Source organism: Adiantum capillus-veneris, chromosome 2 (genome assembly GCF_014529385.1).
Source record: "Adiantum capillus-veneris isolate H3 chromosome 2, ASM1452938v2, whole genome shotgun sequence".
Classification (NCBI taxonomy): Eukaryota; Viridiplantae; Streptophyta; class Polypodiopsida; order Polypodiales; family Pteridaceae; genus Adiantum; species Adiantum capillus-veneris.
This window is the reverse complement of record NC_140932.1, coordinates 62,274,678-62,301,753: the sequence shown is the minus strand read 5'-3', so window position 1 is coordinate 62,301,753 and position 27,076 is coordinate 62,274,678. Positions and strand designations below refer to the sequence as shown.

The window sequence follows — 27,076 nt, the reverse complement described above, 5'->3', positions numbered from 1 at the left end:
AAAGAGAGTCTTATGAGACAAAAAAACTTTGTTCATTTTTAACATTTTGTACATTTGCTTACTCTTGGGAAGCATTGTAAGCATTGACAAAGTTTAGGTTATCCTTTAATTGTATGCCTTGCATCCATCTAGCATTTTCAAAAGGATAATTCTCAAACTTAATAAGATATCGTTGGATAGTCTTACCGCCTCTTAATACCTTGTCTTCATGTCCGAGAATGGACTCGGGCTGCAGCACCTCCTCTTGGTCCTCGATCTCCGGTGGGTCTTCAATAGTTGGTTCTTGAGGTGGCTCTCCTTTCTAATGATTTAATAGGCTCACATGGAAAGCATTGTGTATGAGCCAATGATTGGGCAACTTGAGTTGATAGGCCATCTCATTGATTGGCCTAAGAATCTGGAAGGGACCATAGTACCTTTTTGCTAGTTTAGCATAGTACTTTTGGTGGCCCGTAGGATTCTTGCCCATGGTGTGCCTTAATCGAGCCTTGGGAAACTTTAACAAGACCCAATCATTTTCTTTAAAGGCTTGGGCTCTTCTGTGCTTGTCAGCAGCAGCCTTTTGCCTTTGCTGTGAGATAGAGATAGCATCCTTAATCTTTTGAAAAGATTATTGTAGGTCTCGGCTATACTCAGCTGCAACGAAGATCTTTCCATGTACCTTAAGTAGCAAGGGACTTTTTGATCTTCCCTCAATTACCTCGAAAGGTGTTTTTTTCCCGTGGAAGTATGTACAATGTTATTTTAAGCATACTCCACTAAGGGTAAGTACTTCTCCCATTGGGATCTTTGATCTACTTCCGTTACATAGGCTTTTAGTAGATCGAGAATTGTTAGGTTAGCTATTTCACTTTGGCCATCCGTTTGTGGATGATAGGCCGAAGAGAAGTTTAGCCTTGTTCCTAAATTCTCAAAGAGACCCTTCCAGAAATTACTGGTCATTCTAGGATCTCTATCCGACACTATAGACATTGGCAAGCCATGGTACTTGAAAATTTGTGAAATGAAGAGGGTTGCCATTTGATGGGCTTTGATAGTCTTTTTTGACAGGTATAAAATGAGCTTGTTTACTGAACCTGTCTACTATCGTCCATATTCCCGTATTCCCATGGATAGACTTAGGCAATCCAAAGATAAAATCCATGGATATGCTCTCCCATGGTGAATTAGGAATTGGCAAGGGTTGAAGCAATCCAAGTTGCTTCCCTCTATCAAATTTTGTCTTTTGGCAAACCACACATTTAGAAACATACTCTTGTATGTTCACTTTCATGGTAGGCCAATAGAAATATGCTTCAATTCCCTTTAAGGTAGACTGAATCCCTCTATGCCCCGCATAAGGTGGAGCATGAGATTCATACATTACTTTCTCACGTAGTGAGTTAGTAACACATAGTCTATTGCCATAGAGAAGATAACCATCTTGTAAAGTAAATGGTTCTTATTTCTTCCCTAATGCAAGGTCTGAAATCACATCTCTAAAGTCGGGATCAATAGCGTACTCATTTATCATTGAAGATAGATCATTGTGAGTTGCTATGGAAATCGCATTCACTCTCGGCCGTCTTGAGAGTGCATCAGCTACTTGATTATGCTTGCCAGCAATGTGAGCAATATGAAAATGAAATTACGAAAGAAAATTTACCCACCTCATTTGTTTGTCGGAGAGCTTGGTCTGTGTCACGAAGTACTTAAGACTTTGGTGATCTGTTCGCACAATGAAAGGAGTCCCCAATAAATAGTGCTTCCATGAGTCTAAGGCATGTAGAACTGCAAGGAGTTCCTTTTCGTATATGCCTAGAGCTTGCTCAACAGGGTCGAGCCTTCGACTCTCATAGCCTATGGCGTGCCCTTCTTGGAGCAAAACAACTCCAAGGAAATCACCACAAGCATCACATTGGACCTCAAATGGTTTTGAGAGATCCGGTAGTGTAAGCACAGGTTGAGAGATAAGCTTTTTGAAAGCATTGTTCTCATTAGCAGACCATGTATACCTAACGCTTTTCTTTGTTAGGTCATGTAATGGTCCGCAATTTGTGAGAACTTTTCTATGAAGCGTCTATAGTATGCACACATACCTATAAAGCTTCTTAGTTCATGAAGATTCCTTGGTTTAGGCCATCCTTTTATTACCTCTAACTTTGATGGATCCATTTGGATGCCATCTTGAGAGATAATATGACCTAAATACTGAATCTCTTGCAAGAAAAATTCACTTTTCTTTCGATTAACATAAAGTTTATTCTCTCTCAAAACTTGAAATATTACCTGGAGGTGTTGCTTGTGTTCGTCTAATGAATTAGAGTAGATGATAATATCATCAAAGAACACTCTAGTGAAGGTTCGATGAGGCTTGAACAACTTCTCCATCAAGCGATTGAATGTGGCTGGTGCATTGGTCAAGACAAAAGGCATGAAAATGTATTCGTAAAGACCAAATGTGGTGCGAAATGCGGTCTTTACAATGTCTTGATCAACTATCCTTATTTGATGATAGCCACTTTTTAGGTCAATCCTACTGAAGTAGGTCGATCCTTGTAGCTTATCGAATAGGTCTTCTACCCGTAGAACGGGAAACCTATTTTTGATAGTGATCCTACTTAGTGCTCTATAGTCGACACACATACGATATGTGCCGTCTTTCTTTTGCACTAATCGCACAGGTGAGAAAAATGGAGATGAGCTAGGCCTAACCATGCCCTTCTCAACTAACTCATGCACTTGCCGCATAATCTCCTCTTGTTGAGCTTGAGAAACTCTATAAGGAGGTTTGTTAGGCGGTGAACTTCCTGGAAGAAGTTCAATTGCATGGTCATCATTTCCTCGTTTAGGAGGTAGCTCACAAGGGATGTCGTTGGAGAGGGGGAATGGGGGAACACACCCAGCACAAACAAACGGGCCTCTCTATAGCTCAGGGTATTCACAGCACCCCTATCCTCTCAGAAAACACCTTCAAAGAAACACTTAACACTAGCAGACCACCGCTTGCTCCCTTGCCACTTCTCCCACACTCTACAAACCCACCACACAAGGTACACCTTCTACCACTGCCTGTCTCCACCCTTACACACGCACACAACCACTCAATCTCACTCTCTCACTCAAAGCACCATCGGTTCGGGGGGGCACACACTTCCACACAGCCGGCACCGAGGAGGGACATGAAAGCAGGAGAAAGAGAAAGGGGGAAGGGGAAACAAGAGCTTGGGAGGCAAGTGTGGCTTGATTGCACTTCAAAGAACACATACATTGGCTTGCAATGCCATCACCATGGCCAATTTCAAGCAAAAGTTACAAAGGGGATAGCTTGCTAGAGAACTCCACTTTGCAGGCTTCAAACGGCACCTCAAAAGGCCAAGAAAAAAGCCCCCAATTTGATTAATTTTTGACTTTTATAGGGGGTGGCTTTTATTTGGGAATTTACAATTTAATAGGTCCACCTAGCATCTTGAACTGGTATCTTTTGAGAAGAGGGCACCGCTTTGCTCTATTTCTCTCTTCTTCACTCTTCGCACTGGGGGGGGGCATTAGCGACGTCGCTATTGCCCCCTAGGCTTATTATTTTTTTATTTTTATCTCGTCATTTTTACCCCTATTGGCCTCAACCTTACACTGCTCCATTTTTGACTTTGACTCTCCCTTTCCTCTATCCGACTTCTCTTTGTCTTCTTCCTTGGGGCCTTGCATTTGGCTTGGCCTCCCTCTCTCTCTCCCTTCAATTTCTCCTTCGCCCTCTTTGGCCCGGATAGTCCTTGGCTTGGTCCATTTGGCCACCCATTAAATCCCTCCTCCTCCTCCTCTCTCTCTCTCTCTCTCTCTCTCTCTCTCTCTCTCTCTCTCTCTCTCTCTCTCTCTCTCTCTCTCTCTCTCTCTCTCTCTCTCTCTCTCTCTATGCTTCAGCTCCACTTGACCCTCCTCCTAATTGGCACCGCCTCAGCTGGCTATATTCTCTCTCTCTTCTCCCGTGGGGTCGCTCTCTAACTCGATCCGGGGGGGTATTAGCGATGTCGCTAATGCCCTTCCCACTCAGCCTTCCAAAATGAGGCCTTCCAAGGCCGCGGGCACCGCCCCCTGTCATCAACGCCGCCAACGACCGCACGGGAGTGCCACTGTGCCACCCCGCTCGTCTCCAAAGCCGCCGTATCCGGCCACCCACCGCCTGCTCCGCGATACCGCCGCCACAGCAGCGCCCAGGGCCGCCGACGCCATAACTCACGAAGGGAGCTCTCTCTCCCTCCCTCTTGCATGTCTCTAAAAGGGCCACGCCCCAGCTTATATAGCCCGCCAATACCCGCTGCGCAACCGCATGTGGGAGCACTGCCCGCCACGTGGTAGCCTCACGGCTCATGGCTTTCAAATCCTTTTGAAAGCTTGAAAAAACCCCATTTCAACTTCAATAAATAAACCCCTTTTTGGTTTGCATTGGGTGCTTTGCTATTCATTGCGCAGTTGGTCTATGAACCGGCTTTGGAGCCCGGCCTAAACCTACCATGTCCGCCTTCAAATTCTCTACCTCTTGCCCCACTTTGGGATCTTCAATGTCGTCATTCAAGGCAGCAAAAAAAAGCCAAACAGCATTTGCAAACCTTTCGTTGTTAAATGCTCCCGAATTCGTTTTGCCGTATCTTGCCGACTAAGCATCCGATTGACGTGCAGTCGATTCGTGCTAACTCCATATGGTACACCCTTTCATAGAGAATCGTGGAGAGGCTAAAAAGATGCCAGATGGCACATTTCCCAATGCGGTCTAGTGGGATCAGACCCGGTCCCCTGAAAATCTTCAATTGGCCATATCTTGCTATCTAGAGCTCCGATTCGCAATCCGAGAAGACATTCATGCTCCATAACTTGAGCACTATACACATATACACTGACATCAGCCCAGGCCACCCGTCCCCTGCTGCCCTGTCTGTCGGGGATCTGCTATATACTCTTTCTTCAAACTGTAATATCTTGAGCTCCGGGGCTCCGTTTGACGAGCCGTCTAGACCAGCATGTCAAGCACACTGAACACGACATTCTAGCACATAAAACCCACATCTCAAGCATAGTAGTCCATCAACTTTCTTGGCTCTTTGCAGCACACCCTTGGCGTAAAAAACCACATCGAACATACACCTCCGCTATCCTTGGGCTGCCTAGGGCTTTGGTGCCTGCCCTAGCCTTCTACACTGCACTCACATGCTGTCTCTGCCTGGCATTGACCATCTCCTAGCTTGGACCAACTTTAGCTGCACCATCATTGCCCACCCCCTCGTTGAACATTTATGTTCAACCACACATAGCCTTATTGCACTAAAAAACTGCACACCACAAAAAAACTCTTTGTACACTGCAAAACACCCACCATATGTACAAAACTGGTACCTGCTACCCGCTTTGTTTGCTCATGCGGGCTGCCCACCCCCTACTTTACCTGTAATCACCCTCCTGGGTCGAACACCTTGCATTGGTTTCTTCCACCCACCTGCAACAACTTTGTATAGTGCCACACCAAGGCACATATCCAACTGCATAGCCAAATCTCCATCCACATGCTTCTACCACTCCAAGCACTCCTTGGCAAACTGCCCACTCGCAACAAAGCTCCTCCAAGAACACCAAATAGAGCATCCTCATGCTCACCATCCAAATACCTGCTTGTACCATCACTCGCACCAAGGAAACCTAACATATCTGACCCACCCTCCCATTCATGTAAAGCTAGATCCTCATCTAGCAGATGCTACACCTGCTCAACAGCATACTGCACAGCTACCTTGATTAGCATTCCCTTCAACCACCACTCATAGACCTCTTCACAAAGCTTCGACACCACCTCGAAATCCGCATCACCTGCCATAGAGGGCATTGACTGATTAGGAAGCACCTCTAACTTTGACTCAGCTTTACCCTTCTCACCTGCCATGAACTCAATTCTAGCATCGTCGAGCTCCTCCTCGTCAATTGGCCCTTCAAGGTCAATAAGCACCACTTGCTTGCCCATTTCCACTATCTGCTCTTCTACCGTTGCATCACCAACCTCTGTCAAAGAAGAGAGAAACTCGTTCTCTATCACCTCCTCCTCGACCTCTTCCATAGGTACAACTGCTTCACACCTTTTAGCACAACTTTGCACCTGCTGTACCACTATGGCATACTCCACCGCTATCTTCATCAACATGGCCATTAGTATGGCACTGCCCACCAGTTTTACCTGCTCTTCATCACCCGCAGGGCTAAATTTCTCCACCTGGTCTTCACTAAGCACCTCGGTTTGCACTTGCTACTGCTCCTCACATATATTCACTGCCTCTCCACTCACATATAAGAGGTCGAACTCATCATACCTGGATTGGGATGACTCGGTCTCCCAACTCGTATCTGCATCCATAGAGGTATTGTCACCCGACCCAGTCTCCACTTCTGTTTCAAGCTCCGGAATCTCTTCCAGCTTCACCGCTTCAACCTCGTCTGCAAACCGCACTCCTTGCTCTTTACCGCACTTTATTGGAGCTTCAACAACTTCACTCGAACTTGACAGCACACTCTTGCCCACTCTTCCTCCACAATTGGAACTGCTCTAGCCGGCATCTCCGGCATAGGAACCATTCTGTCTCTTTGCAGCCAAAGAACTCTTGGTTCTTCTCGCACCTGTACTTCTCTTTGCATCTCCTTTAGCTCGGCTACCACCGTCTCACACTGCACCTTGCAAACGCTTCCTAGCCTCGCGCTTCTTCAAAATCTTCTTGGTTCGCCCTCTCGCTAGAGCTACCGCCTCTTCATACAACATTGGACCATCTATTTCCACCTTATTGTTAAAGAATATGATGTTAAAGAATATGCCCATTGTGCTATGGGCGGCTGGACACTGACTTTACTATGTTGTAAATATACTTTGGATAATAGTTCAAAGAAGAAGAAGAGAAGAGCAGATCGTTGAATGGCTGTTGCAGGGTAACGATTGTGTGTGTGTGTGTGTCTATGTGTGTGTGCACTCTTCTTTCCTACCTTCTCCATCACCTGCGCACTCTACAAAGTGGTATCAGAGCTCAGTTTGAGGAGCTACAGTCAATACACAGGTTTCCGCAGCTCTGGAAAACAACAAAAAAGAGAGGTTTTTTGGTCATAACTCCCTCACCTAAACTCGGAATACAGTGATCCAGGAGTCTATCTTTATGTTTTTGGGCATTCCGGACGCATTGGCATACTCAAATTTTCCAAAATCTGTAATTTTCTGCAGCAAACAGCCAGCTCACACAAGCATAGGAGATGTCCAGTTTTGCACTCGACAGTAGATTTACAGGTTACAGGTGAAGAATTCAGCATTTACACAGGTTTTGGAGAGAGACATAGAGCTTTTGCATCATGATATTGTGTTATCGAAGATTATGTTTGGTTGTTATGGGTCCGTTATGGACAGCCGCCTATGTAAGAAAGGTTGTGGAGAGAAGTTGAGGCGGTTATATTGTCAGATTGAGTACTTTGTGGTTATGTATGGATATGCGGTCAATGTATTTTGGAAAATTGCAGCCTTTGTGAGGGTCGAGTGAGGTTTTTTGAAGCCTTGCCTTGGGAGCTTTGGTACCTTGGCAAGGTGGATTAGGTACTGGAGCGAACCCCCGATTAGCCCCGCGAAAGACCTCATATGTCGTTTACGACTATGGGAAGAAGGTGGATGTATGGATATGTGGTACAGGACAGCGTATGGATTGCATTTGCATACAAGTCCATGTGGACATTATTTTAGAGTATTTATGTATAGTACTGAGTCAGTTTGTGGCAAAGTGAGTCAGTGGATTTTCCCTTGGCAGTGAGAGATTTTCTGTCAGTGTTTATGAGCACTTTGGTTGAGATTGTCACTTGAGATATTGTCCAAATACAAACGAAACTCTGCCGAAATTTTGTCAAAATCCTTTGGAAGAAATTGAGAGAGTGAAGATGGCAGAAAGTTCAACTCAAGTCACACAGATTGTTGGAGAGAAGTTGACCAGAGAGAACTACAGCATATGGTCTTACAGGATGGAGAACTTTATCATGGGCAAAGGTTTATGGGATTATATTACAGGTGAACAAGAGTGTCCCGAGGTTGGTTTGGAACCAAATAGAGAGAATGTTGAATCACATAAAACATGGCAAGCAGGAGTAGAAGCTTACAAGAAGTGGATCGAGAATTCAAGGAAAGTGGTGCATTGGATTTCACTATGCATTAGTGACTTCTTTATACCACATGTGAAGAAGGCTCAATCTCCAAAGGAAGCATAGGAGATACTAGCAAGAATGAACAGCTCCAATACAGAACCACGAAAAGTTCACTTGAAGCAAAGGTTACATTGTGTATGGCGAGGAAATAGATCCATATCAGATTATGTGACAGAGATAAAGCAAATACAGGAAGATCTTGCGAGCATTAATGTTGAAGTTCCAGATGATGACTTAGTTTCAGCGACATTGAATGGTTTGGGACGGGAATACAAGTCATTGGATACATCTATATCTATTTGAGGACACATGCTTGATTTTGAAGAGTTAGTAAACCTTTGTTTGCAAGAAGAGGTGAAGTTAGGCAAGTCAGGTCCTTCTACATCAAATAAAAATTCCAGAGATTAGGTTTTTTACTCTAGAGGTCGTGGAAACAATAGAGGTGGAAGAGGAAACTATGGTCGTGGAAACAATGTTGGAAGAGGTCAATGGAAAAACCAACAAAGTCAAAGTTACAACGATTATAGCCAAAGAGGCAGGGGGAGAGCCCGAGCTCGTGGACGTGGAGGTGGACGATTTGTACATCCTCAAAGAGATGGATATTGTAACAGATGTGGCATTTATGGTCACTTTGAAAGAGAATGTTACACAAGGCTAAATCAAAATCGTGATCGTGGTGGAAGAGGCCGAGGTTATGGCAGACATGGAGGAAACTTTGTTGGATACAATCTTCATGATCAAAATATATATGACAATAGGGCGAGTGGACATTTATTTCCTATGGAGCATGTTTTTGGAAGCATGGTGGAGCCACATCATACAGATGATTGGTATTTAGATAGTGGTGCCACAAATCATATGACATATCATGGTGAATGGTTTGACAGAAAAGAGAAGTTAGAAGAGGATGAGTTTGTCGCTACAGGTGATGATACTATGCATCGGATTACACATGTTGGTTCAGTTCCATTGCTAGAAAAAGACGGGACATACAACACATTGGGAGATGTTCTATATGTGCCTTCAATCACAAAGAATTTAGCATCAGTTGGACAGATGACAGATCAAGGGTTGCAAGTCCGTTTTAATCGTTATGGCTGTTTCATAGAGGAGTTTCACAACGGCAGACCAGGCAAGACATTGGCACGTGGAAGAAAGAAAGGTCGCTTGTTCTCATTGGAAGCTGGAGATCCATGTTTACACAGTGGTATGTATGCAAACAAATCAGCCACTCAAGATGATTGGGCAGAGTTATGGCATAAGAGGATTGGTCATGTCAATTTTAGAAGATTAAAGCATATGCAATCAAATCAAATTGTACGTGGATTACCAAAGTTTGGCAGATTGAATTTTGATCATGTTTGTGAAGCTTGTCAATTTGGAAAGCAATCTCGTTTACCATTTCCAAAGAGGGGGAGAATTAGCCAAAGTCCTTTGGAAATTGTTCATTCAGATATTTGGGGACCTTGTGATCATGCTACACCGAATGGTTGTCGATATTTTCTCACATTCACAGATGATTACAGCAGAATGACATGGGTTTACTTTCTAAAGGCAAAGTCAGAGGCATTTGAGGTATTCTTGGAGTTCAAAGTTATGGTTGAGAAAGAGAATGGTTGTCAAATTAAATGCCTACGTACAGATGGAGGGGGAGAGTACATGTCACACAGTTTTGATGATTACTTACGTGAACAAGGCATAAGAAGACAGATTACTTGCAGATACACACCACAACAAAATGGAGTTGCTGAGAGAAAGAATAAAGTCATAGCAGAGATTGCAAGAGCCATGATGAATGAGATGAATATGCCATTAACATATTGGGCTGAAGCAGTTCATACAGCAGTACACATTATGAATCGAACACCAACAACTGCCATTCATGAAATTTCACCTTATGAGAGACTTTATGGGATCAAGCCAACATTTTCCTACATGAAAGTTTTTGGATGTGTTTGCTATGTTCATGTGCCAAATGAAGCAAGAAAGAAGATGGAGCCAAAGGCAGCGAAGTGTATATTCTTGGGCTACCCAGTTGAAAAGAAAGGTTACAAGTGCTATGATCCTACCACAAGACAAGTTTATGTCAGTAGAGATGTCAGATTTTGTGAGCATGAACCATGGTATAAACCAAAGCCAGTGATGATAGAAGATGAGTATGAAGAGCAAGAGAATGTGCGTCATGTTGTTGATAAGCCAGGACCATCAACAAGAACTATTTCAAGACCACATATGGCAGAGGAGAGTACAAGAAGTGTCAACCCATGGAGTTGTCGTTTGCGAGATAAGAAGCAAGACGAGAAAGGCAAGAAGAAAGTGGTTGAAGAGAGTTCTGGAGATGAAAGCCTCAATGAAGATCATGATTTACCACATTTGAGGACACTTGGCAGTAAGCATATTGAGAAATATGTACCCCCATATGCAAGAGTTGAAGAGAAGAGTGAACCACAATTGAGAAGATCAAAGAGGGTGCGTTATCCAGTTGATAGATTGACATACAACGGTTACATGCGTACACATTATGCATACATGGTTTCACGTGTGGAACATAAAGAGCCTATATGTTTTCAAGAGGCAATTGGAAAATCAGAATGGGAGTCAGCTATGGATGATGAGATGGATGCCCTTGTGAAGAATGACACTTGGGATTTGGTTTGCTTGCCAAGTGGAAAGAAAGAAATTGGTTCAAAATGGGTATACAAAGTCAAGTGCAAGTCAGATGGTAGTGTGGAAAGATACAAAGCGAGGCTTGTTGCTAAAGGTTATGCACAAACAAAAGGTCTTGATTATGATGAGACATTTAGTCCAGTTGCAAAGATGACAACAATCAGATTGGTGATAGCAATGGCAATGGCAAGTATGTTCGGTTGGAAGTTACGGCAAATGGATGTGGATAATGCATTCTTGAATGGTGACTTGGAAGAAGAAGTTTATATGATACAGCCAGAGGGTTATCAACATCCAGAGTTTCCATATTATGTGTGTAAGTTGAAGAAAGCATTGTATGGTTTGAAGCAAGCATCTAGAGCTTGGTGTGAAAAGATAACCAGATTCTTGAAGAAGATTGGATTTAAACAGTCTACTGCTGATCACTCATTATTTTTGAAGCATGTTGATGGAGAGATCGTCGTTATTGTTATCTATGTTGATGACTTGATTCTCACTGGAAGTCATGCTGAGCAAATTTTGCATGTCAAGAAGAGTTTGTTGAGAGAATTCAACATGGAGGACCTTGGTGAGTTGAGATATTTCTTGGGAATTGAAATTGTCAATACTTTATCAGGAATTTGGATGATACAAAGACAATACGTGTTGGATATGCTTGAGAAGTATGGAATGACAGCGTGCAAACCGGTTGAATGGACATTACATTGAGGATGTCACTATGTATTGCAAGATGGTTGGAAGCCTTATTTACTTGACAATAACAAGGCTAGATTTGAGTTATGCAGTGGGTGTTGTGAGTCAATTCATGCAAAATCCATGTAAAAGTCATCTTGATGCAGTGAGACGGATTATGAGATATGTGAAAGCCACTGTCAGTTATGGAATGTTTTATGAAAAGAATGGGAAGCTTTGTCTTTATGGTTACACAGATGCAGATTGGGCAGGAGATTTTATGGATAGAAGATCTACAAGTGGTTATGCATTTTCCATTGTAATGGTATGATAAGTTGGAGTAGCAAGAAGCAATCAACTGTAGCATTATCAAGTACATAAGCTGAATATCGTGGAGCAGCTTTGGCAGCATGTGAAGAGTCATGGTTGAGAGTGCTTATGGTAGAATTTGGTTTTGACTATCGTGACAGTGTCATTATATATTGTGACAATATTAGCAGCATCATGTTGGCAAAGAATCCAGTCTACCATGCTCGCACTAAACACATTGTGGTACATTATCACTTCATTAGAGAAAAAGTTTTGGCAAATGAGATTGATTTGGTGTATGTGAAGACAAATGATCAAGTTGCGGATATATTCACAAAAGCTCTTGGAAAGGAGAAGTTTTGCTACTTTCGTGAAGCATTGGGAATCCATCATATGCAAGCTCACTCTGAGCTTGAGGGGGAGTGTTAAAGAATATGATGTTAAAGAATATGCCCATTGTGCTATGGGCGGCTGGACACTGACTATACTATGTTGTAAATATACTTTGGATAATAGTTCAAAGAAGAAGAAGAGAAGAGCAGATCGTTGAATGGCTGTTGCAGGGTAACGATTGTGTGTGTGTGTGTCTCGATGTGTGTTGGTGTGTGTGTGTGCAGTCTTCTTTCCTACCTTCTCCATCACCTACGCACTCTACACTTATCTCGCACTTCTTCATGCAGGCAATCCATGAACTTACATAATTTCAAAAAACTGGCATTCTCTGCAGCAGTCACCTTGATTAGCTTTCCCCAAAGGGCTTCGAACTCCCACTCGAATGCTTGAAAATCTCCCTCCAAGCTTTGCTTCAAACAGTCACCTTGATTAGCTTTCCCCAAAGGGCTTCGAACTCCCACTCGAATGCTTGAAAATCTCCCTCCAAGCTTTGATTCAAACTGTCTAGCTTCCGATTTACTTCATCTAGCTGCGCATCTGCAACAAATCTGCTTCGAAAAGCCGCCTCCAGGGCTTCACAATCTGATTTTTCTTCTTCACCCAAGCTATCGAACCATAGCTTTGCTTTACCACGAACCAGGAGCGGGAACACCAGCACCGCACCATCTTCTCTCGGAAAACCGCTTTCCAACACGAACAATCCGTAGTCTAGAAGCCAAGTTTTCGCATCTTCAACCAGTGAAAATGGGAAATCCTGCCCAAGACATCACTAGCAACACCTGCTCTTCAAAGGCAGCACCTTTGGCATCACAAAAACCACCGCTTTGACTTCAACTAGGAGCATCAGTGCGCTCCTCAGTGGGGGCACCAGAAGATGGAGATGGGGAATGGGAGAACACACCTAGCACAAACAAACGGGCCTCTCTATAGCTCAGGGTATTCACAGCACCCCTATCCTCTCAGAAAACACCTTCAAAGAAACACTTAACACTAGTAGACCACTGCCTGCTCCCTTGCCACTTCTCCCACACTCTATAAACCCACCACACAAGGTACACCTTCTACCACTGCGTGCCTCCATCCTTACACACGCACACAACCACTCAATCTCACTCTCTCACGCAAAGCACCATCGGTTCGGGGGGGGCACACACTTCCACACAGCGGGCACCGAGGAGGGACATGAAAGTAGGAGAAAGAGAAAGGGGGAAGGGGAAACAAGAGCTTGGGAGGCAACTGTGGCTTGATTGCACTTCAAAGAACACATACATCGGCTTGCAATGCCATCACCATGGCCATTTTCAAGCAAAAGTTACAAAGGGGCTAGCTTGCTAGAGAACTCCACTTTGCAGGCTTCAAACGGCACCTCAAAAGGCCAAGAAAAAAGCCCCAAATTTGATTAATTTTTGACTTTTATAGGGGGTGGCTTTTATTTGGGAATTTACAATTTAATAGGTCCACCTGGCATCTTGAATTGGTATCTTTTGAGAAGAGGGCATCGCTTTGCTCTATTTCTCTCTTCTTCACTCTTTGCAGTGGGGGGGGGCATTAGCGACGTCGCTATTGCCCCCTAGGCTTTTTATTTTTTGTTTTTATCTCTTCATTTTTACCCCTATTGGCCTCAACCTTACACTGCTCCATTTTTGACTTTGACTCTCCCTTTCCTCTATCCGACTTCTCTTTGTCTTCTTCCTTGGGGCCTTGCATTTGGCTTGGCCTCCTTCTCTCTCTCTCCCTTCAATTTCTCCTTCGCCTTCTTTGGCCCGGATAGTCCTTGGCTTGGTCCATTTGGCCGCCCATTGAATCCCCCCCTCTCTCTCTCTCTCTCTCTCTCTCTCTCTCTCTCTCTCTCTCTCTCTCTCTCTCTCTCTCTCTCTCTCTCTCTCTCTCTCTCTATGCTTCAGCCACACCTGACCCTCCTCCTAATTGGCACCGCCTCAGCTGGCTATATTCTCTCTCTCTTCTCCTGTGGGGTCGCTCTCTAACTCAAGCCGGGGGGGGGGGGGGGGCATTAGCGATGTCGCTAATTCCCTTCCCCCTCAACCTTCCAAAATGAGGCCTTCCAAGGCCGCGGGCACCGCCCCCTGTCATCAACGCCGCCAAGGACCGCGCGGGCGTGCCACTGTGCCACCCCGCTCGTCTCCAAAGCCGCCGTATCCGGCCACGCACCGCCTGCTCCGTGATACCGCCACCACAGCAGCGCCCAGGGCCGCCGACGCCATAACTCACGAAAGGAGCTCTCTCTCCCTCCCTCTTGCATGTCTCTAAAAGGGCCACGCCCCAGCTTATATAGCCCGCCAATACCCGCTGCGCAACCGCATGTGGGAGCACTGCCCGCCACGTGGTAGCCTCACGGCTCATGGCTTTCAAATCCTTTTGAAAACTTGAAAAAACCCCATTTCAACTTCAATAAAGAAACCCCTTTTTGGTTTGCATTGGGTGCTTTGCTATGCATTGCGTAGTTGGTCTATGAACCGGCTTTGGAGCCCGGCCTAAACCTACCATGTCCGCCTTCAAATTCTCTACCTCTTGCCCCACTTTGGGATCTTCAATGTCGTCATTCAAGGCAGCAAAAAAAAGCCAAACAGCATTTGCAAACCTTTCGTTGTTAAATGCTCCCGAATTCGTTTTGCCGTATCTTGCCGACTAAGCATCCGATTGACGTGCAGTCGATTCGTGCTAACTCCATATGGTACACCCTTTCATAGAGAATCGTGGAGAGGCTAAAACGATGCCAGATGGCACATTTCCCAATGCGGTCTAGTGGGATCAGACCCGGTCCCCTGAAAATCTTCAATTGGCCATATCTTGCTATCTAGAGCTCCGATTCGCAATCCGAGAAGACATTCATGCTCCATAACTTGAGCACTATACACATATACACTGACATCAGCCCGGGCCACCCGTCCCCTGCTGCCCTGTCTGTCAGGGATCTGCTATATACTCTTTCTTCAAACTGTAATATCTTGAGCTCCGGGGCTCCGTTTCACGAGCCGTCTGGACCAGCATGTCAAGCACACTGAACACCACATTCTAGCACATAAAACCCACATCTCAAGCACAGTAGTCCATCAACTTTCTTGGCTCTTTGCAGCACACCCTTGGTGTAAAAAACCACATCGAACATACACCTCCGCTATCCTTGGGCTGCCTAGGGCTTTGGTGCCTGCCCAAGCCTTCTGCACTGCACTCACATGCTGTCTCTGCCTGGCATTGACCATCTCCTAGCTTGGACCAACTTTAGCTGCACCATCGTCAATAAAAACATCTTGAAACCCCTTGAGAAAATTGGATAACTCTAATTCCATTAGGTTCATTTTGAGAATGTTGAACAAAAATCATGTACACGGAAATAGAGCTCTTTATTGACTTGTGGAAAGCTGGTGTATGTACAATGGGGATAGTGTTACCCATTTCCTTAGCATCTATATACATGTCTTTTTCCCTGAACTTAAAGGAGATTCTCCTTTCAGGAAATTTAACATCGGCAGCCAGGCGGTTGAACCATGGTGCCCCTAGGATTACATCCTCATGGTTGAGAGGAGAGATAAAGAAGTCCTCTTTGTACACATAGCCTTGGACATGAAGCCTCAATTTCCCGATTAAGTCAGTGACTGAAGCTTCTTGCCCCTTGAAGGCACTGTCTGCGGGTAGGACATCTCCCATCTCGTAGGATTGTATGCCTAGCTTGGTGGCCAACTCTATAGATATAAAATTGTGAGTAGAACCAGGGTCAAAGAGAATAAAAGCATCATGTTCTCTTACCTTTCCCCAAGCATGGCATAGAGGAGATCCTTTGTGATGAGTTTGGTGAGTCTCCTCCTCTTGGATTTCAACCAAGGAATCTCTAGGAGTATCTTGGTGGTTGTTCTTTTGGGGACAAGCGCGGTACACATGCCCTTGTTCGCCGCACTTGAAACACCGGTTATCCTTGCGATAACGCTCAAGCTCTTGAGGAGAGAGTTTGTTCTTACCTTTGTAAACTCCCTTCTCTTAAGCTTTGTTGGAGTTGCCCTTAGGAGACTTTTGGACATTGTCCTTCCCCTTAGGCTCATTGGAACCCTTGTTTTTCGGGGGCTTATTATTTTTTTTAGCCCCCGTTTGAAAATTGATTCATGAGGCCACCATAGTATGGTGTATTACCGCCGATATGGTACGTGGCCTTTGGGAGTTGACATACTCCGCCATTTCTTCGGTTAAGCTCGCACAAAATTGTTTCTTTTGCTCTCCAAATTCCAACTTTTTAAAGATAGTGGCTTTGAGTTGTAGGTCCCAAAACTTTTCTACATATTTGTGGATGGATTCATTGGGAGAGAGCTTTAAGCTTCGCCATTCGGTGAGTACTTTGTCTTTGGCATTGGTGGCCAAAAACTGCTTCATAATGGAAGCTCTTAAAGCTTTCCATGTTCGTGGAGCTTCACCGTTCGCTCGTAGGCTAGACCACCATTGCCTGGCGGACTTTTGAAAGTGCATAGCTACATGGCATAGCTTAAGGGACTCTGTGAAGCCCTCAGCTCCAAACGCCGCATCAAATTGCTGGATAAAGGCCAAGACTTTGTCCATAGCACCAAAGGTGCCATCATAGGTAAGGAAAGAGATGCTCTTCCCTCCCTCTTTGAACTTCTTTAGCTTGGATGACCTCTTCCATGCGGCATAGGATTTCCTATGGCCTCTTCTTCTTGATGGTTCAAAAGTTGCACCATCACTTTATTCAGAAGGTGGAGAAGAGGGTGACCTCTTTCTCGCCTTTTTCTTGTCTTGATCTTCGTCGTCTTTACCATCAATTTCATAAGAGGAAGAGGATGAAGAATATGGAGAAGAGGGTGTCCTCTTTCTCGCCGTTTTCTTCTCTTGCTTTTTATCATCCCTCTTTGAATTATGGCGTGGAGAAGAGTGTGATGGTCTTCTCCGCTTTGGTGGTGATGGAGAGCGTTTAGCCCGCCGTCTTCGTGGAGCCATCTCAGCCGAGGTGGCGGGAGACTCACTTCTTTCTCGTTCCTTCGGTGGAGTCTCTTGAGTTCTCCTTTGGGAAGGAGATGCATCATCAAGAAGTAAATTCTTGAGCCCTTCGTATGGATTCTCTTCTTCTTCCCGAATCGGAGAGAGACCTCTTTTGGGAGTCTCACAAGGAGGCTTCCTAGGTGTTCTCTCATCATGGTGATGAGCTTGGAGAATCCTGTGAGCACGGAGCTGCCGTTGCACTTCACTTTGGAGAGATGGATTGCCCATGGCTTGTTGAAGCCTAGAAACAAGATAGTTAACAAGCATTGAAGCATCATTAGTAGCTTGCTCAAGAGCAAAATCAAAGTTATCAACATTAATTTCACTCTCTTTACTATTGTCAGCCATTCTAACAACTTTTAGGTGTAAACTTTTTAGGTGTACTTTGGCACTTCAAGCCCTAGTTGCTACTCCTCTTTACCCCTTTAGAAAAAGCACTCAAGCTACTGTACCCGCGGCTCGAATACCATTAATTGCAAGGAATAGAAGAGAGGATCTTTCGACACCAAAACAACACCGGCTCCTAACAAGCTTCTAATAGCTCAATAGTGGTTAAGCCGTAGGCAAGCCCCATAGGAATCCACTATTAAGACCATAGCTCTAGACAGTGATGCCCCGTTAACTGCACAAAGGGAGGCGCACTGCAAGGCTGAAAAATCCCTATTCTACTTACTCACAGGCAATTAATAATACCAACCATTTATAGCTAGCTTGAGGACCTCCCTTCTTGAGCAAGAAAAGAGAAACCTTGTGCTCTGATACCAATGTAACATTTAATGGCCTAAAAACCTGTGTGTAGCAGAAATTAGCATGAACATAGTGGGCATTTCATTAGAATAAATTCCTAAAGAGAATTACAAGAGAGCTTGGGTGGAGAGAGCAACAAAAAGCATAACACATAGTTAGATAGCATCAACAATACTTTCAAAAGAGAGAGAAATTAGGCTATTGACAACAGTTGAGGACCGGATTTTCATGGAGCCGGTCCCCCCTCCAAAAGGCTTTGTATTATGGTTTCTCCCATCAAGAGAGACATTGTACAATACAATTCTTTGTGTTCCTTCAAGACTAGCTAGTGCAATGAAGATGAAAGCTTCATGCACTAAGCAAAACACTTAGCAAACACAACTTAATTATCCCCGTTCTCAGACCCAAGACCTCACACACCTTCGAAGATGGTGAGAGCTAGCAGGGTATGAGAGTAGATTGAGAGGAAGAAGGAGTATCTTACGAGAAAGATGTACATCTCCTCACATAATCACTCATATTAGCATAGCTTTAGCTTAGTAATTAGCTTGATAGAGGAGATGAGCATGCATTGAAGCTTGGCTCTTGGTTGGATTTGCATCCCAAGCCAAGAGTGTGTCGATGTAGGCTTCTATCTCAGAAGCTTGGAGTAGGTGATGAGCTCTCCATTAAAGCTTGGGAAGAGATAGTCTTCTCTTTCTTCACACATGATATTGTGTGAGTGTGTGTGATAATTCCTTGCAAAAATCAGCCCCCCCCTCTCTCTTGGGCGAGCCCTCTTGCTATTTGCTCTTGGAGGCTCCCCATTGGACTTCCCCAAGCCAAGCCAATGGCTATTAAGTAGCATAAGTGATAGCCTTCTGACATGTGTCCCCCTTTCCCCTTTTGTGAGGGATTAATCAATTAAACTTAATTGATTTAAATGAATTAAATCCCCATTGGACCTTTCCCCATTCTGACCAATAGGAATTAAGTAGCCCATGAGGCTGCTCAATTCCTATTGGACCCCTTCATGGGCTGTCCAATAATCATCCAGGAGACTTAATTTTCATTGGTTCTTTTTATTAAGTGTTTCAAAATTAATTAGGCTAAATTTACTCTAGCCTAATTCTCATTGGTCCACTTCAAGGGTCATCCAATAGGAATTGGGTACACCTTGTGGGCATCTGGCCTAGGGAGCTGACATGTGTCCCTCATTCCCTTTGTGTAAAGGGAGCTTGTGTGTGTGTGTGGACTTCTCTCTCATCCCCTACTTGCTAGGCTCGCCCCCTCCTATGTAGGGATATTCAAAGACTTTTTTGGTCACACACAAAGCATCCAATTCCCTTAAGGTTGACCTTTGGACACAACCTTTGAATTTTGGAACCTTAGCATTTTGGAAGTCTTAATGGGCTGAACTTTAGGGTCTTTTTAGCCCATTGTTGCACATGGTTCTTCTGCAGATGCCTATTCTCCCTATTTTCCCTCCTTTGGATCCCTACTGTGGCCGGTGTGCTAGCTTAACCAATATTCTAGCCTTTTCTCCCCTGGCACTTCCCCATATTAAATGATCATTTTAACATGAGAAAATCATTTAGGAGAATTAGATATTGATTATTATGACTGTGTATGAGCCAATGACTGGGAAAATCTAGTTGATAGGCCAACTCGTTGATTGGTTTTAAGATTTGAAAAGGATCATAGTATCTTTTTGCTAGCTTAGCATAATACTTTTGGTGGCCCGTAGGTTTTTTCCCATAGTTTGCCTCAATCAAGCATTGGGAAACTTGAGTAGAACCCAATCATTTACCTTGAAAGTAAAGGCCCTTATGTGCTTGTTAGTAGCAGTTGTTTTCCTTTGTTCTGAGATGGATATAGAGTCCTTAATCTTTTGAAAAGATTCTTGTAGATCTCGTCTATACTCATTAGCAACAAGGAAGATCTTTCCATGTACCTTAAGTAGCAAGGGACTTTCAGGTCTTCCCTCAATGATCTCAAAAGGTGCCATCCTTGTAGTAGTATGGACAATGTTATTGTACACATACTCTATAAGGGGTAGCTACTTCTACCATTGTGAGCTTTGGTCTGCTTCCATAATATAACTCTTGAGTAGATCTAGAATCGTAAGGTTAGCTATTTCCCTTTGGCCATCTGTTTGTGGGTGATAGGCCAAGGAGAAATTTAGCCTTGTACCTAGATTCTCAAAGAGACCCCAAAAATAACTGGTCATGAGAAGAAAACAAGGCTAGCAATGTATATTCTCTCCTTTGCAAACATATGTATGGGTGCACTATTTAGGGTTATACTTTTACGAAAGACCCTCGCGTGATTTTTTTTATTTTACCTACATGACTCTATTTAGTGCCCTCTTTTTTCACAGGTAAGGGTCATCAATGAAAAGCCCTAAACATTGAACAATGACATCAAGAAAGATGGAAGGAAGGAGTCAACGGTCTCAAATGTTGAACAACATGTCTATAGGATGAAGAAGGTGAGAAACAATGAGGTATGTTTTTTGTTTTGAGGAGATGGATGGCTCGCCCACATGTGTGCATGTGCTTATCTTACTGCTTTGTTCTCTTATTTGTCAGGTGAAGGCTAGCAACATGGGGGCCAAACAAGTAGACAATGAGGGGAAAATAGTGTTGGATTAAGTAAACTTCTTGAGACTACAGTGTCTTTGGGTTTTCACTAGTGGGGGTACTCCTTAGCCTTGATTCTTATGGTGCATTGTGGGATCCTAAGGTTGCACAAATCACCTATTAGTGGAGCAAATAGGAAACCAACGTAAATCACATGGGAAACATGAGCTACCTCATGGGAAGAATTTTGAATGGGCACAATAAAAAGTAAAGCATTCCTATGGAGAACTTGGTAGGGCGGCAAAATATATATTTCAACTCCTCTCAAAAGGAAACTAAAGGGCTTGCTAAACCTGCGATTAGGACACTTTGGAATGCAAGGCTGATGACCGTAACTTAAGTAAATAAGGCTAAGCAAAAGGTAAAACCCACTTTTTTGTCTACATCGGCATTGTGGGTCTTAGGATAAAGGCCACAGCCCACCCGTGACCCTCCTGATGATTGGGTCATCCAAGATTCCAAGCAACAAGAAATCTGGTTATAAAAAGGCAGGGCTCTTGAGGTTCAACAGCAAAGTTGACATTACTTCCCAATAGCCATAAGAGATACTAGCTCGCGCGCCCCGCCTACCGGCGGGTCTCGCTCGCTCTTACCACCTTAGTCTGTATGTGTTTGTGTTTGTGTGTATCTTTATACATCTCTCCATGACATACACACACACGATCAACGATTTCTGTCTTTGGCCCCTTTAGACTACTCTGGTACATTTAACCCCTTTCGCAGAGAGAGAGAGAGAGAGAGAGAGAGAGAGAGCACATGACTAAAGAGACATGTTTCAAACAAAAATAAAACAATTTACATTATTGCCAAAAAGTCTCAGGAACATATTTGCATAGCACTCTTAGTCGTGCTATTTCAATACGATCAAGATATTGAGATGGAGCTCTACAAACTTCTCTTAAATCTATTTTTTGAACCCAGCTCAAGTAAATTTTGTGATGATGAATCAAACCAAGCTCTTGCTTTAAGAGCATGAGCCTAATGTTGGGAAAGAAATAGGTATCAAGCAACCTAATGTAAATCGTGTCCAACTCTTCATCTACATATGACCCCCAAACAGTGTAATTTTCCTCGATCACTTCCCATGCCCATTGCCATCCCCATTCAGCAGGTAACAAATTTTCTTCAAAGGCATCAACAATAAGATTTTTTAAACTTGGAAAAATAATCACAATTTCGTGGGCCATTTAATTGGCTGCAAGAAAAGAAGGCAACATTAGTACTCAGAGCTTAAAATTAGAGAGAGAGAGAGAGAGAGAGAGAGAGAGAGAGAGAGAGAGAGAGAGAGAGAGAGAGAGATGATAAACATGGCCACTTAGACACTTTACAAAAGTATACACGCAATACGAACACTTGAATTACTAATTGTCATGCCTGTGTAGTAGATAAAAACCCACTTCAATAAGCCAATAATAACTAAAAAAATATGGTACTAATTAGAATGCATAGACAATGGATCAAAGTGTTCGATCATCTAGAGAAGTTGAGACTACGACATACTCTACTTGAAACTCTCAAGATCCAAGGTCCAACACATCGAACACTGCGATCGAGGTGTCGAGTTGAGTCACCCAAAGAATAGATTCTAAACATCCATTCATTCACTCCATAGGGACCGTATTAAAAGTTGCAATTGAGAGGCCCTTGCATACCTAACTCTCGTATAGTGATTCTCATATAATCTATATCAAACTCTATGTGATAATAACCTACAACACTTCTAAAATATCGTACTTCATATAATGCCAAGACAGAATGTCTGCAATAATATTGAAGCTTGCAATGAAGATAAAAACCAACCATTCACACATAAAAAGTAACAATACATTTAGCGTCATATGGATTCAAGTTCTCTCTCTAGCGCAGGAGCTACGGAGGTCTAGACACCCACAATTGAGGAGTGAAGCTACATAGCATCGACAAAGAGTACAGAAGAGGATTTGAGTCATACTCTCGATATCTAGAGTGCAAATGAGGATGGATTCTAGTAGTAGTAGTATTTTCTGTTCTAGTCTTTTAGCACCCAGACATGGTATCAGATTCTCAATTTTGTAACAGTAGGTCAATTGTCATTTACTATTTGGTCTTTTCTCTCTCTCTCTCTCTCTCTCTCTCTCTCTGTCTCTCTCTCTCTCTCTCTCTAGCACAGGAGTTACGGAGGTCCAAACGCCCACAATTGAGGAGTGGAGCTACATAGCATCGACAGAGAGTACAGAAGAGAATTCGAGTCATACTCTTGATATCTAAAGTGCAAATGAGGATGGATTCTAGTAGTAATAGTATTTTTTGTTCTAGTCTTTTAGCACCCAGACATGGTATCAGATTCACAATTTTGTAACAGTTTGGTCTCATAGGTCATTTTGGCCTTTTAAAGACGCTAATATAACATTTCATTTCATTTCATCTACCTAATTTACCCAAGTTCAGGTCAATTGTCATTTACTCTTTGGTCTTCTCTGTCTCTCAGGAGCTACATAGTCCAGAAGCCACAATTGAGGAGTGGAGCTACTATAGCACCATCAATAGAGAGTACAGAAGAGGATTCGAGTCATTTTGGCCTTTTAAAGACGCTAATAGAACATTTCATTTCATTTCATCTACCTAAGTTCAAGTCAATTGTCATTCACTATTTGGTCTTTTTTCGCTCTCTCTCTCTCTCTCTCTCTCTCTCTCTCTCACACACACACACACACACACACACACACACACACACACACACACACACACAAAAGATCTAGATGCCACAATTGAGGAGTGGAGCTACATAGCATCAACAGAGAGTACAAAAAAGGATTCGAGTCATACTCTCGATATCTAGAGTGCAAACGAGGCTAGACTCTAGTAGTAGTAGTATTTTTAGCATGCAGACATGGTATCAGATTCACAATTTTGTAACAGTTTGGTCTCATAGGTCATTTTGGCATTTTAAAGGCGCTAATAGAACATTTCATTTCATTTCATCTACCTAATTTACCTAAGTTCAGGTCAATTGTCATTTACTATTTGGTCCTCTCTCTCTCTCTCTCTCTCTCTCTCTCTCAGGAGCTACGGAGATCCAAACGCCACAATTGAGGAGTGGAGCTACATAGCATCGACAGAGAGTACAGAAGAGGATTCGAGTCGTACTCTCGATATCTAGAGTGCAACTAAGGCTAGATTCTAGTAGTAGTAGTATTATCTGATTGGAAAAGCTCCTCTAATTGCTGCTCTTGGAATGGCATCAACTGCGATGAAACTGGCCGCGTGGTCCGCGTGAAGTTGCCGCAGCAGAAGCTCAAGGGCTCCATCTCTGCGAGCTTGGGAGCACTCTCTATATCAAACTCTATGTGATAATAACCTACAACACTTCTAAAATATCGTACTTCATATAATGCCAAGACAAAATGTCTGCAATAATATTGAAGCTTGCAATGAAGATAAAAACCAACCATTCACACATAAAAAGTAACAATACATTTAGCGTCATATGGATTCAAGTTCTCTCTCTAGCGCAGGAGCTACGGAGGTCTAGACACCCACAATTGAGGAGTGAAGCTACATAGCATCGACAAAGAGTACAGAAGAGGATTTGAGTCATACTCTCGATATCTAGAGTGCAAATGAGGATGGATTCTAGTAGTAGTAGTATTTTCTGTTCTAGTCTTTTAGCACCCAGACATGGTATCAGATTCTCAATTTTGTAACAGTAGGTCAATTGTCATTTACTATTTGGTCTTTTCTCTCTCTCTCTCTCTCTCTCTCTCTCTCTCTCTCTCTCTCTCTCTCTCTCTAGCACAGGAGTTACGGAGGTCCAAACGCCCACAATTGAGGAGTGGAGCTACATAGCATCGACAGAGAGTACAGAAGAGAATTCGAGTCATACTCTTGATATCTAAAGTGCAAATGAGGATGGATTCTAGTAGTAATAGTATTTTTTGTTCTAGTCTTTTAGCACCCAGACATGGTATCAGATTCACAATTTTGTAACAATTTGGTCTCATAGGTCATTTTGGCCTTTTAAAGACGCTAATATAACATTTCATTTCATTTCATCTACCTAATTTACCCAAGTTCAGGTCAATTGTCATTTACTCTTTGGTCTTCTCTGTCTCTCAGGAGCTACATAGTCCAGAAGCCACAATTGAGGAGTGGAGCTACTATAGCACCATCAATAGAGAGTACAGAAGAGGATTCGAGTCATTTTGGCCTTTTAAAGACGCTAATAGAACATTTCATTTCATTTCATCTACCTAAGTTCAAGTCAATTGTCATTCACTATTTGGTCTTTTTTCGCTCTCTCTCTCTCTCTCTCTCACACACACACACACACACACACACACACACACACACACAAAAGATCCAGATGCCACAATTGAGGAGTGGAGCTACATAGCATCAACAGAGAGTACAGAAAAGGATTCGAGTCATACTCTCGATATCTAGAGTGCAAATGAGGCTAGACTCTAGTAGTAGTAGTATTTTTAGCATGCAGACATGGTATCAGATTCACAATTTTGTAACAGTTTGGTCTCATAGGTCATTTTGGCATTTTAAAGGCGCTAATAGAACATTTCATTTCATTTCATCTACCTAATTTACCTAAGTTCAGGTCAATTGTCATTTACTATTTGGTCTTCTCTCTCTCTCTCTCTCTCTCTCTCTCACAGGAGCTACGGAGATCCAAACGCCACAATTGAGGAGTGGAGCTACATAGCATCGACAGAGAGTACAGAAGAGGATTCGAGTCGTACTCTCGATATCTAGAGTGCAACTAAGGCTAGATTCTAGTAGTAGTAGTATTATCTGATTGGAAAAGCTCCTCTAATTGCTGCTCTTGGAATGGCATCACCTGCGATGAAACTGGCCGCGTGGTCCGCGTGAAGTTGCCGCAGCAGAAGCTCAAGGGCTCCATCTCTGCGAGCTTGGGAGCACTCTCTGCACTGAAGGTTCTCGTCCTGTACCAGAACGGCTTGAGCGGGAGCCTGCCTGCGTCGATAGGTAACCTGTCGAAGTTGCAGAGGCTCTGCTTTTCGGGGAACACCATATCCGGCTCCATTCCTGCGTCGTTCAGCAAGCTAAGGAGCTTGCAGCTGCTGGATTTGTCATACAATAACCTCGCGGGGACGCTGCCCGCAGGAATAGGGGGCATGGCGAGCTTACAGCGCCTGCGGCTTTACAACAACAAGATCGGGGGTTCGATTCCCGCCTCCTTTGGCCTGCTGTTGAACCTCTACGATGCCGATCTAGGGCTTAATCGCCTGTCAGGGCGCATACCAAACGGATTCACGAGCGGCCTCTCCTCGCTGCTCTTAGAACAACCGCATCACAGGCCTTCCAGCCGACCTGCGCAAATTCACAAGCCTGCAATGGGTGGACCTCTCCAACAACCCCATTGCCAGCAGCGATGCCCTTGCAGGGCTAGCGACGGCGCCATTGATAACGCAGATCGAGCTCGCTTCCTGCGGTCTGAAGGCTTCCCAAGCTGGGTGTCGCGCCTTCCTTAGCCCAACTCCGCGCGCCTCTCAGAAGATGTCACGCCATCGCTAACCCTTTCCAACAACGCCATCTCAGGCCCCATTCCAGCTACGCTTGGCAAGCTCACGAACCTTGAAATGCTGTTCCTCGACCGCAGTCAGCTCACTGGTTCGATCCCCGCCTCCTTCTCCAACCTGCAACCGCTCCGTTTCTTCAATATTTCATACAACCAGCTCTCTGGCAAGATCCCGCAGGTGCATCCCTTCACGACCTTTTCTACCTCTGCGTACCAGCCTGGCAATCGAGGCCTATGCGGCATTCCACTCACCGCCTGCAAGAAGTGACGAGTACAGTACTAGTATTCTTCTGTGTAATTAAGGACGGGCACGTGCGCGCGCGCGCGCGTGTGTGTGTGTGAGAGAGAGAGAGAGAGAGAAAAGAATGTATCTTTTCATTCTTGTGTAAAATTTACAAAAATCTTTGAGAATGCTTCTTCTTGAAGACGATAGTATGTGTATGAATTATTTTATTACTATTATAAAAGGGGAGGAATCCCCCCCCCCCACCCCACGTGACAAGAGCTCCTTCATCTGGCATGTGTTCCCTGTAGGGGAGAGAGAGAGAGAGAGAGAGAGAGAGAGAGAGGCGGCCAAAGGTGGTTGGCCGTACTAGTCATGCTAAAGAGTGTTATTGTATCAAGATTGCCTATGTATACTTTACAAAAAAACATCATATGGACTATACCCAATTTTGCTGTTAGCAATTCCAAGTCCCTTGCGCACGCAAAAAAGCCTCCACCATGAGAAATTTCATTGAGAGATGACCAATTTTCACACTAGGAGAATGCAATTCATTTGCACTTTGACTACTTACAAATGTTTCTTTGCTAGCTCCATGATGGAGAGGTAGTATCACCCATGCCCATGGATCCCGTCCCATAAATAAAACTTGTTGAGCTTACTTACCACAAGGGCAACATCATTCACTGCCAAATCTGTTAATTGTAGAGAGAAAGAGAGACATGAGACAAG

The 27,076-nt window shown here is 43.8% G+C and overlaps 1 pseudogene; it reads left to right on the top strand.

Annotated features, from left to right (window-relative positions):
• The first annotated feature begins 20,431 nt into the window (after nucleotides 1-20,431).
• LOC147462864 (uncharacterized) lies at nucleotides 20,432-26,389 on the top strand (annotated as a pseudogene).
• The last annotated feature ends 687 nt before the right edge of the window (nucleotides 26,390-27,076 follow it).